We start from the raw sequence: 10,000 nt of genomic DNA, 5'->3' as shown, positions 1-10,000 counted from the left end.
AAGTCAATCGGCATCCCTCCTTAAGAGTACAAAACGGCTCACTTCTTAACCACACTGGCTCTTGCTCCTTCAAGTGAAATCTGGCTCCCTTCACTCTGGCATTATCTTTACACATAAATCGGACTCCTCCGATTTAACAGGTGAACCTAACCCGGGAACTAAGGAAACTGGGAATAAAGACTCAGAGGCCCAATTACCTTGTTCGCCAGCCAGCCTTGCGCCGGCCCAGGCTAGAGACTTTCTCCAACAATCCCTGTTGAGCCCGAAGGATCCTAAGACCACTCGTGTGTACAAAACTCAGAGGCCCAATTACCTTGTTCGCCAGCCAGCCTTGCGCCGGCCCAGGCTAGAGAATTGCATGGACACGAGAAACTCTCAGGACTCTTCTTTGTGGCTCCTCCCGGAATTAAGGAAACTCCGAAATGCAAGACTCAGAGGCCCAATTACCTTGTTCGCCAGCCAGCCTTGCGCCGGCCCAGGCTAGAGAATTGCACGGATTATTCCTGTTCACCCTAAACGCATCTGAGACTACTCGTGTGTATGAAACCCAGAGGCCCAATTACCTTGTTCGCCAGCCAGCCTTGCGCCGGCCCAGGCTAGGGAATCACATTGACACGAGAAAGATCTCGTCAGCGGTTTGTAGCGTGCAGAAACTGCTCCCGTTTGAACTGACAATCCCGACAGAGCAATATTAAAGACTTCTGCTCCATTGAAATAAAGCCTACTTTTGCGAGCCTTGCTCCCGTTAGGACTGGCCGTATGGCTGTGCACAAAAGCATATTAGACTCCTGCCTCAATGGAATTAGTCTACTCCTGTCCTTAAAGGGATGACAGTTCTTCAAGCATAGCATGCTACCTTCCGCAACTTACAGGCGCGGAAATGCTGTGGAAACGAGGAGACAAGTCCTCTCAAAGGTTTCATGGCCGGTCACCCGACACAGCAAATTTTAAAGACTCCTTCTCATCCGGAGTAAGCCTACTCTCGTGGGGCCTGGCTCCCGTTAGAACTGGCCGTAAGGTTGCCCACAAAAGCACGTTTAGACTTCTGCTCCAGTGAAATAAGTCTACTTGTGTCCTACGGATGACTGTGGCTTCCGTTCAAATATAGCCGTTCACCCGACACAGCAAATTTTAAAGACTCCTTCTCCACCGGAATAAGCCTACTCTTGTGGGGCCTGGCTCCCGTTAGAACTGGCCGTAAGGTTGCCCACAAAAGCACATTTAGACTCCTGCTCCAGTGAAATAAGTCTACTTGTGTCCTACGGATGACTGTGGCTTCCGTTCAAATATAGCCGTTCACCCGACACAGCAAATTTTAAAGACTCCTTCTCCACCGGAATAAGCCTACTCTTGTGGGGCCTGGCTCCCGTTAGAACTGGCCGTAAGGTTGCCCACAAAAGCACATTTAGACTCCTGCTCCAGTGAAATAAGTCTACTCGTGTCCTACGGATGACTGTGGCTTCCGTTCAAATATAGCCGTTCACCCGACACAGCAAATTTTAAAGACGCCTTCTCCACCGGAATAAGCCTACTCTTGTGGGGCCTGGCTCCCGTTAGAACTGGCCGTAAGGTTGCCCACAAAAGCACATTTAGACTCCTGCTCCAGTGAAATAAGTCTACTCGTGTCCTACGGATGACTGTGGCTTCCGTTCAAATATAGCCGTTCACCCGACACAGCAAATTTTAAAGACTCCTTCTCCACCGGAATAAGCCTACTCTTGTGGGGCCTGGCTCCCGTTAGAACTGGCCGTAAGGTTGCCCACAAAAGCACATTTAGACTCCTGCTCCAGTGAAATAAGTCTACTCGTGTCCTACGGATGACTGTGGCTTCCGTTCACCCGACACAGCAAATATTAAAAGACTTCTCATCCACCAGAATAAGCCTACTCTCGTGGGGCCTCGCACACGTTAGAACTGGCCGTATGGCTACCCACAAAAGCAAATTTAGGCTCCTGCTCCAGTGATATAAGTCTTACTCGTGTCCTCTGGGTGTGACAGTAGCTTCCGTTCAAGTATTCTTCGCATTCAGCAACCGCACAAAGCGGCATCGGCCAGAAGTCAATTGCCCGAAGGCGTGATCGACAGGCTAGGCCTCGGGTTAAGAAGGATTGTCTCCTTCCCGTAAACGACAGGTACTTCCGTATGAGAGCCTACCTCACACATTCCCCATCGCCACGTGCCCTCTTAGAAACAGCCGTCCGACCAAGGTTTCTGACATTCTTTGTCAAAATACGAGGAAGTCTTTGGACAACATTAGGCGTGCTGGCAAACCCGCACTGCATGCCCTTTCATAGGTCCGCCCATGGACGCACATTTCTATGAAGCATTCCTCCCAGGCAGCAACAGGGTTTGCAACCTCCTCTACACCTTGACCGGCTAGGACGCCCGTGAATAGCATCCCAGGGTTCTTGCCTGCGGCTGATAAAATTCCTTTTGAGCCTACACTACCATCCGCCGATATTAGTCCGCCTTCAAAATTAACCAACATCAACAGCGATAGTGCGTTTAGACTCCCATAAAGAAACCAACCAGCCTGTGGCTTCCTTTCCCAATTTAGCCATTTCCGCCTCCTGCGAAGACTAGCTTTCTGTCTGTGGCCAGAAGTCAAGATTTCTCGACAGACTAGGCCGCGGAGAGAAAAAAGTAAGCCTCATTTAGAAAGCAATACCATTAGCGGTCTCTCCAACCTCCGTGAACAATTTAAAGGGAATGTTTATATAGAAGGCTTGTTCACTGCCCTACCTCCTATAGTGTAGAGATTCCTCTCGATACTACACCTGTCTTGAAATTGCCGGCGTTGCGCAGCCTCGTTTTGACCATGACGGCGAATGCAGCCACGATTGCCGTATACATCCCACGCAAGGGTGGGAAAACGTGATTTGACATCCAGTATATATATAAACCGTTACAGAATACGACACTCAAAACTTAACATCTTTTACACTCTCCTAACTTCTGGGAACAAATTGAAAGTATAAGCCAGCCTAACCTAACCTAAGTATATAGCAGGATTGCCCACTACCATACCTCCTATAGTGATGAGATTCCTCTCGATCGGACACCAGTCACGAAAATCACGGAATCTCAAAAATGACGGCAAACGAAGCCACAGTTGCCGCCATACTCAAAGGTTATGCTGGGTAAAAAGTTCTCTGCGAAAAGGGCTGCTTTTCGCGCTCGGGTTCCAAAATTAATGCAAAGAACAATCCAAAAACATGAATTAGGTCAAACTCATGTTAATTACAACCTCATAGAACAATTTCAAGCCAGGACTTAACAAAGTGTAAACGGGGCTTCTTCTGTACCCTAATCCCTATAATGTAGCGATTCCTCTCGATTGCACACCAGTCACGAAAAATCAGAGAATGTCAAAAATGACGGCAAACGAAGCCACGGTTGCCGTCATATTCTAACGTTATGCTGGGTGAAAAGAGTCGCCAACAACAATGTTCACAGTTCCCGTCAGATTGCCCACTGTTCCCGAAATGTGGTTCATACATGCTGTCAACATGTTCAGGAAACCCCTCAGAGCGTTCAAAGTTGCACACACAATGCTTAATAGTTCCACTCAAATAGCTCACAGTTGCCGTCAGAATCCTCACAGTAGACGTCAAATTGCTCACACTTGCCGTCAGGGTGCTCATAGTTGCCGACTTTTCATTCATAGTCCCCGACATAAAAGTTTATAGGTCCCGACTAATGGCTCACAGTTGCCGTCAGAATCGTCACAAAAGGCGTCACAATGCTCACACTTGCCGTCAAAGCGCTCATAGTTGCCGACTATTTGTTCATAATTGCGGACATAGGCCTCACAGTTGCCGTCAAAACGCTCATAGTTGCCGACTTTTCGTTGATAATTGCGGACAATGGGCTCATAGTTATTCACATACTGGTTCGTGCTCATCTTCAAAATAAACACAGTTGCCTTCAGACTGTTCACACGTACTTTCAAAATGCTCACACTCGCTTACACGATGCTCATAGTTGCCGACTTTTAATTCATAATGCTGATAATGTAAGTTAAATGGTTCATGGTTGCTCTCAAAAGTCTCACAGTTGCGGTCAGATTTTTCACAAAAGCCGTCATAATGCTCACATTAAAAAAAAAGTGCTCATAGTTGCCGACCAAGGCCTCACAGTTGCCGTCAAAACGCTCATAGTTGCCGACTTTTCGTTCACAATTGCCGACCAAGGCCTCACAGTTGCCGTCCGAACGTTCATAGTTGCCGACTATTCGTTCATAATTGCCGACCAATGCCTCACAGTTGCCGTCAAAACGCTCATAGTTGCCGACTTTTCGTTCATAATTGCGTACAAAGGGCTCATAGTTGCCTACTTAATGGTTCCAGCTCATCTTCAAAATACTCATAGTTGCCTTCAGAATGTTCACACGTAGTTTCAAAATGCTCACATTCGCTTCCACGATGCTCATAGTTGCCGACTTTTCATTCATAATATCTAACATACTCCTGATAGTGTAAGTTAAATGGTTCATGTTTGCTATCAAAAGGCTCACAGTTGCCGTCACATTATTTGCGCAAGCCGTCAGAATGCTCACATTAAGAAAAAAAAGTGCTCATAGTTGCCGACCATTCGTTCATAATTGCCGACCAAGGCCTCACAGTTGCCGCCAAAACGTTCATAGTTGCCGACTATTCGTTCATAATTGCCGACCAAGGACTCACAGTTGCCGTCAAAACGCTCATAGTTGCCGACTACTCGCTCATAATTGCCGACCAATGCCTCACAGTTGCCGACAAAACGCTCATAGTTGCCGACTTTTCATTCATAGTCCCCGACATAAAAGTTTATAGTTCCCGACTAATGGCTCACAGTTGCCGTCAGAATCGTCACAAAAGGCGTCACAATGCTCACACTTGCCGTCAAAGCGCTCATAGTTGCCGAATATTTGTTCATAATTGCGGACATAGGCCTCACAGTTGCCGTCAAAACGCTCATAGTTGCCGACATTTCGTTGATAATTGCGGACAATGGGCTCATAGTTAATCACATACTCGTTCGTGCTCATCTTCAAAATAATCACACTTGCCTTCAGAATGTTCACACGTACTTTCAAAATGCTCACACTCGCTTACACGATGCTCATAGTTGCCGACTTTTAATTCATAATACTGATAATGTAAGTTAAATGGTTCATGGTTGCTCTCAAAAGTCTCACAGTTGCGGTCAGATTTTTCACACAAGCCGTCATAATGCTCAAATTTTAAAAAAAAAGTGCTCATAGTTGCCGACCAAGGCCTCACAGTTGCCGTCAAAACGCTCATAGTTGCCGACTTTTCGTTCATAATTGCCGACGAAGGCCTCACAGTTGCCGTCAAAACGTTCATAGTTGCCGACTATTCGTTCATAATTGCCGACCAAGGCCTCACAGTTGCCATCAAAACGCTCATAGTTGCCGACTTTTCGTTCATAATTGCGTACAAAGGGCTCATAGTTGAATACTTAATGGTTCCAGCTCATCTTCAAAATACTCATAGTTGCCTTCAGAATGTTCACACGTAGTTTCAAAATGCTCACATTCGCTTCCACGATGCTCATAGTTGCCGCCTTTTCATTCATAATATCTAACATACTCCTGATAGTGTAAGTTAAATGGTTCATGGTTGCTATCAAAAGGCTCACAGTTCCCGTCACATTATTTGCACAAGCTGTCAGAATGCTCACATTAAGAAAAAAAGTGCTCATAGTTGCCGACCATTCGTTCATAATTGCTGACCAAGGCCTCACAATTGCCGTCAAAACGCTCATAGTTGCCGACTTTTCGTTCATAATTGCCGACCAAGGCCTCACAGTTGCCGTCAAAACGCTCATAGTTGCCGACTACTCGCTCATAATTGCCGACCAATGCCTCACAGTTGCCGTCAAAACGCTCATAGTTGCCGACTTTTCGTTCATAATTGCGTACAAAGGGCTCATAGTTGCCTACATAATAATTCGTGCTCAACTTCAAAATACTCACAGTTGCCTTCAGAATGTTCCCACGTAGTTTCAAGATGCTCACACTCGCTTACACGATGGTCATAGTTGCAGACTTTTTATTCATAATGCTGATAGTGTAAATTAAATGGTTCATGGTTGCTGTCAAAAGTCTCACAGTAGCGGTCAGATTTTTCACACAAACCGTCAGAATGCTCACATTTAAAAAAAAAGTGCTCATAGTTGCCGACCAAGGCCTCACAGTTGCCGTCAAAACGCTCATAGTTGCCGACCATTTGTTCATAATTGCCGACCAAGGCCTCACAGTTGCCGTCAAAACGCTCATAGTTGCCGACTATTCGTTCATAATTGCCGACCAAGACCTCACAGCTGCCGTCAAAACGCTCATAGTTGCCGACTATCCGTTCATAATTGCCGACCAATGCCTCACAGTTGCCGTCAAAACGCTCATAGTTGCCGACTATCCGTTCATAATTGCCGACCAATGCCTCACAGTTGTCGTCAAAACGCTCATAGTTGCCGACTTTTCATTTAAAATATCTAACATACTGCTGATGGTGTAACTTAAATGTTTCATGGTTGCTGTGAAAAGCCTCACAGTTTCCGTCAGAATGCTTACGCAAACCGTCAGATTTCTCACATTTTAAAAAAAAGTGCTCATAGTTGCCGACTATTCGTTCATAATTGCCGACCAAGGCCTCACAGTTGCCGTCAAAACGTTCATAGTTGCCGACTTTTCATTTAAAAATATCTAACATACTGCTGATGGTGTAACTTAAATGGTTCATGGTTGCTGTCAAAAGCCTCACAGTTTCCGTCAGAATGCTTACGCAAACCGTCAGAATTCTCAAATTTTAAAAAATGTGCTCATAGTTGCCGACTATTCGTTCATAATTGCCTACCAAGGCCTCACAGTTGCCGTCAAAACGTTCATAGTTTCCGACTTTTCGTTCATAATTGCGGACAAAGGGCTCATAGTTTCCTACATAATGTTTCGTGCTCATCCTCAGAATACACACAGCTGCCTTCAGAATGTTCACGCGTACTTTCAAAATGCTCACACTCGCTTCCACGATGCTCATAGTTGCCGACTTTTCATTCATAATATCTAACACACTGCTGATAGTGTAACTTAAATGGTTCATGGTTGGTGTTAGAAGCCTCACAGTTTCTGTTACAATGCTCACGCAAAACGTGAGAATTCTCACATTTAAAAAAAAAAGTGCTCATAGTTGCCGACTATTTGTTCATAATTGCCGACCAAGAACTCACAGTTGCCGTCAAAACGCTCATAGTTGCCGACTTTTCGTTCATAATTGCGTACAAAGGGCTCATAGTTGCCTACATAATGGTTCGTGCTCATCTTCAAAATACTCACAGTTGCCTTCAGAATGTTCAAACGTAATTTCAAAATGCTCACACTCGCTTTCATGATGCTCATAGTTGCCGACTTTTCATTCATAATATCTAACATATTGCTGATACTGTAAGTTAAATGGTTCATGGTTGCTGTGAAAAGTCTCACAGTTGCGGTCAGATTATTCGCACAAACCGTCAGAATGCTCACGTTAAAAAAAAATGTGCTCATAGTTGCCGACTATTCGTTCATAATTGCCGACCAATGCCTCACAGTTGCCGACAAAACGTTCATATTTGCCGACTTTTCGTTCATAATTGCGGACAAAGGGCTCATAGTTGCCTACATAATGTTTCGTGCTTATCTTCAAAATACTCACAGTTGCCTTCACAATGTTCACACGTACTTTCAAAATGCTCACACTCGCTTCCACGATGGTCATAGTTGCCGACTTTTTATTCATAATGCTGATAGTGTAAGTTACATGGTTGATGGTTGCTGTCAAAAGTCTCATAGTTGCGGTCAGATTCTTGACACAAGCCGTCAGAATGCTCACATTCAAAAAAAAAAAAAAAAAATGTGCTCATAGTTGCCGACTATTTGCTCATAATTGCCGACCAAGGCCTCACAGTTGCCGTCAAAACGCTCATAGTTGCCGACTTTTCGTTCACAATTGCCGACCAAGGCCTCACAGTTGCCGTCCGAACGTTCATAGTTGCCGACTATTCGTTCATAATTGCCGACCAATGCCTCACAGTTGCCGTCAAAACGCTCATAGTTGCCGACTTTTCGTTCATAATTGCGGACAAAGGGCTCATAGTTGCCCACATACTGGTTCGTGCTCATCTTCAAAATACTCACAGTTGCCTTCAGAATGTTCAGACGTAGTTTCAAAATGCTCACACTCTCTTACACAATGCTCATAGTTGCCGACTTTTCATTCATAATGCTGATAGTGCAAGTTAAATGGTTCACGGTTGCTGTGAAAAGTCTCACAGTTGCGGCCAGATTCTTCAGACAAGCCGTGATAATCCTCACATTAGAAAAAAAAATGTGCTCATAGTTGCCGACCATTCGTTCATAATTGCCGACCAAGGCCTTACAGTTGCCGTCAAAACGCTCATAGTTGCCGACTATGTGTTCATAATTGCCGACCAATGCCTCACAGTTGCCGTCAAAACGCTCATAGTTGCCGACATTTCGTTCATAATTGCGCACAAAGGGCTCATAGTTGGCCACATACTGATTCGTGCTCATCCTAAAAATACTCACAGTTGCCTTCAGAATGTTCACACGTAGTTTCAAAATGCTCACACTCTCTTACACAATGCTCATAGTTGCCGACTTTTCATTCATAATGCTGATAGTGATAGTTAAATGGTTCACAGTTGCTGTGAAAAGTCTCACAGTTGCGGCCAGATTCTTCAGACAAGCCGTGATAATGCTCACATTAGAAAAAAAAGTGCTCATAGTTGCCGACCATTCGTTCATAATTGCCGACCAAGGCCTCATAGTTGCCGTCAAAACGCTCATAGTTGCCGACTATTTGCTCATAATTGCCGACCAACTCCTCACAGTGGCCGTCAAAACGCTCATAGTTGCCGACTTTTCGTTCATAATTGCGGACAAAGGGCTCATATTTGCCTACATATTCGTTCGTGCTCATCTTCAAAATACTTACAGCTGCCTTCAGAATCTTCACACGTACTTTCAAAATGCTCACACTCGTTTCCACGATGCTCATAGTTGCCGACTTTTCATTCATAATATCTAACATACTGCTGATAGTGTAACTTAAATGGTTCATGGTTGTTGTCGAAAGCCTCACAGTTTCTGTCACAATGCTCACGCAAGCCGTCAGAATGTTCGCATTAAAAAAAAAAAAAAAGTGCTCATAGTTGCCGACCATTCGTTCATAATTGCCGACCAAGGTCTCACAGTTGCATTCAAAACGCTCATAGTTGCCTACTTTTCGTTCATAATTGCGGATATGGGGCTCACAATTGAAAACATAATTCTTCATGCTTATCTTGAAAATACTCGCAGTTTGCTCCAGAAAGTTCACACGTGCTTTCAAGGTGCTCACACTCGCTTTCACGCTGCTCATAGTTGCCGACTTTTCGTTCATAATTGCCGACCAAGGCCTCACAGTTGCCGTCTAAGCGCTCATAGTTGCCGACTTTTTGTTGATAATTTCGGTTATGGGGCTCACAATTGAAAGCATAATTCTTCATGCTTATCTTGAAAATACTCGCAGTTTGCTTCAGAATGTTCACACGTGCTTTCAAAGTGCTCACACTAGTTCTCATGATGCTCATAGTTGCCGACTTTTTGTTCATAATTGCCGACCAAAGCCTCACAGTTGCCGACTTTTCGTTCATAATTTTGGACATGGGCTCACAGTTGCCGTCAGATGGTTCACGCTACAGCGGTACTTGGGCAATGAGTATTTCTTTATATGTACTAACATAGGTTAATTTCGAAGAAGAAGTTGGTTAAAAATATACAATTATCAAATATACAAAAAAAAAAAAAAAAAGATATTCATATGTCATAAAATAATAAGGTTTTCAATATCTAGTTGGCAGGCAATCAGATAAATTAATATATTAATAATATTATATATATATATATATATAAAATGGAGAGAAACCACGGTAATGGAAACATTGTTATTTTGATGTG

The sequence above is a fragment of the Thermobia domestica genome, unplaced genomic scaffold (assembly GCF_964235325.1).
Source record: "Thermobia domestica unplaced genomic scaffold, izTheDome1.hap1.1 HAP1_SCAFFOLD_1768, whole genome shotgun sequence".
Taxonomy (NCBI): Eukaryota; Metazoa; Arthropoda; class Insecta; order Zygentoma; family Lepismatidae; genus Thermobia; species Thermobia domestica.
This window is presented reverse-complemented; position numbering follows the sequence as displayed.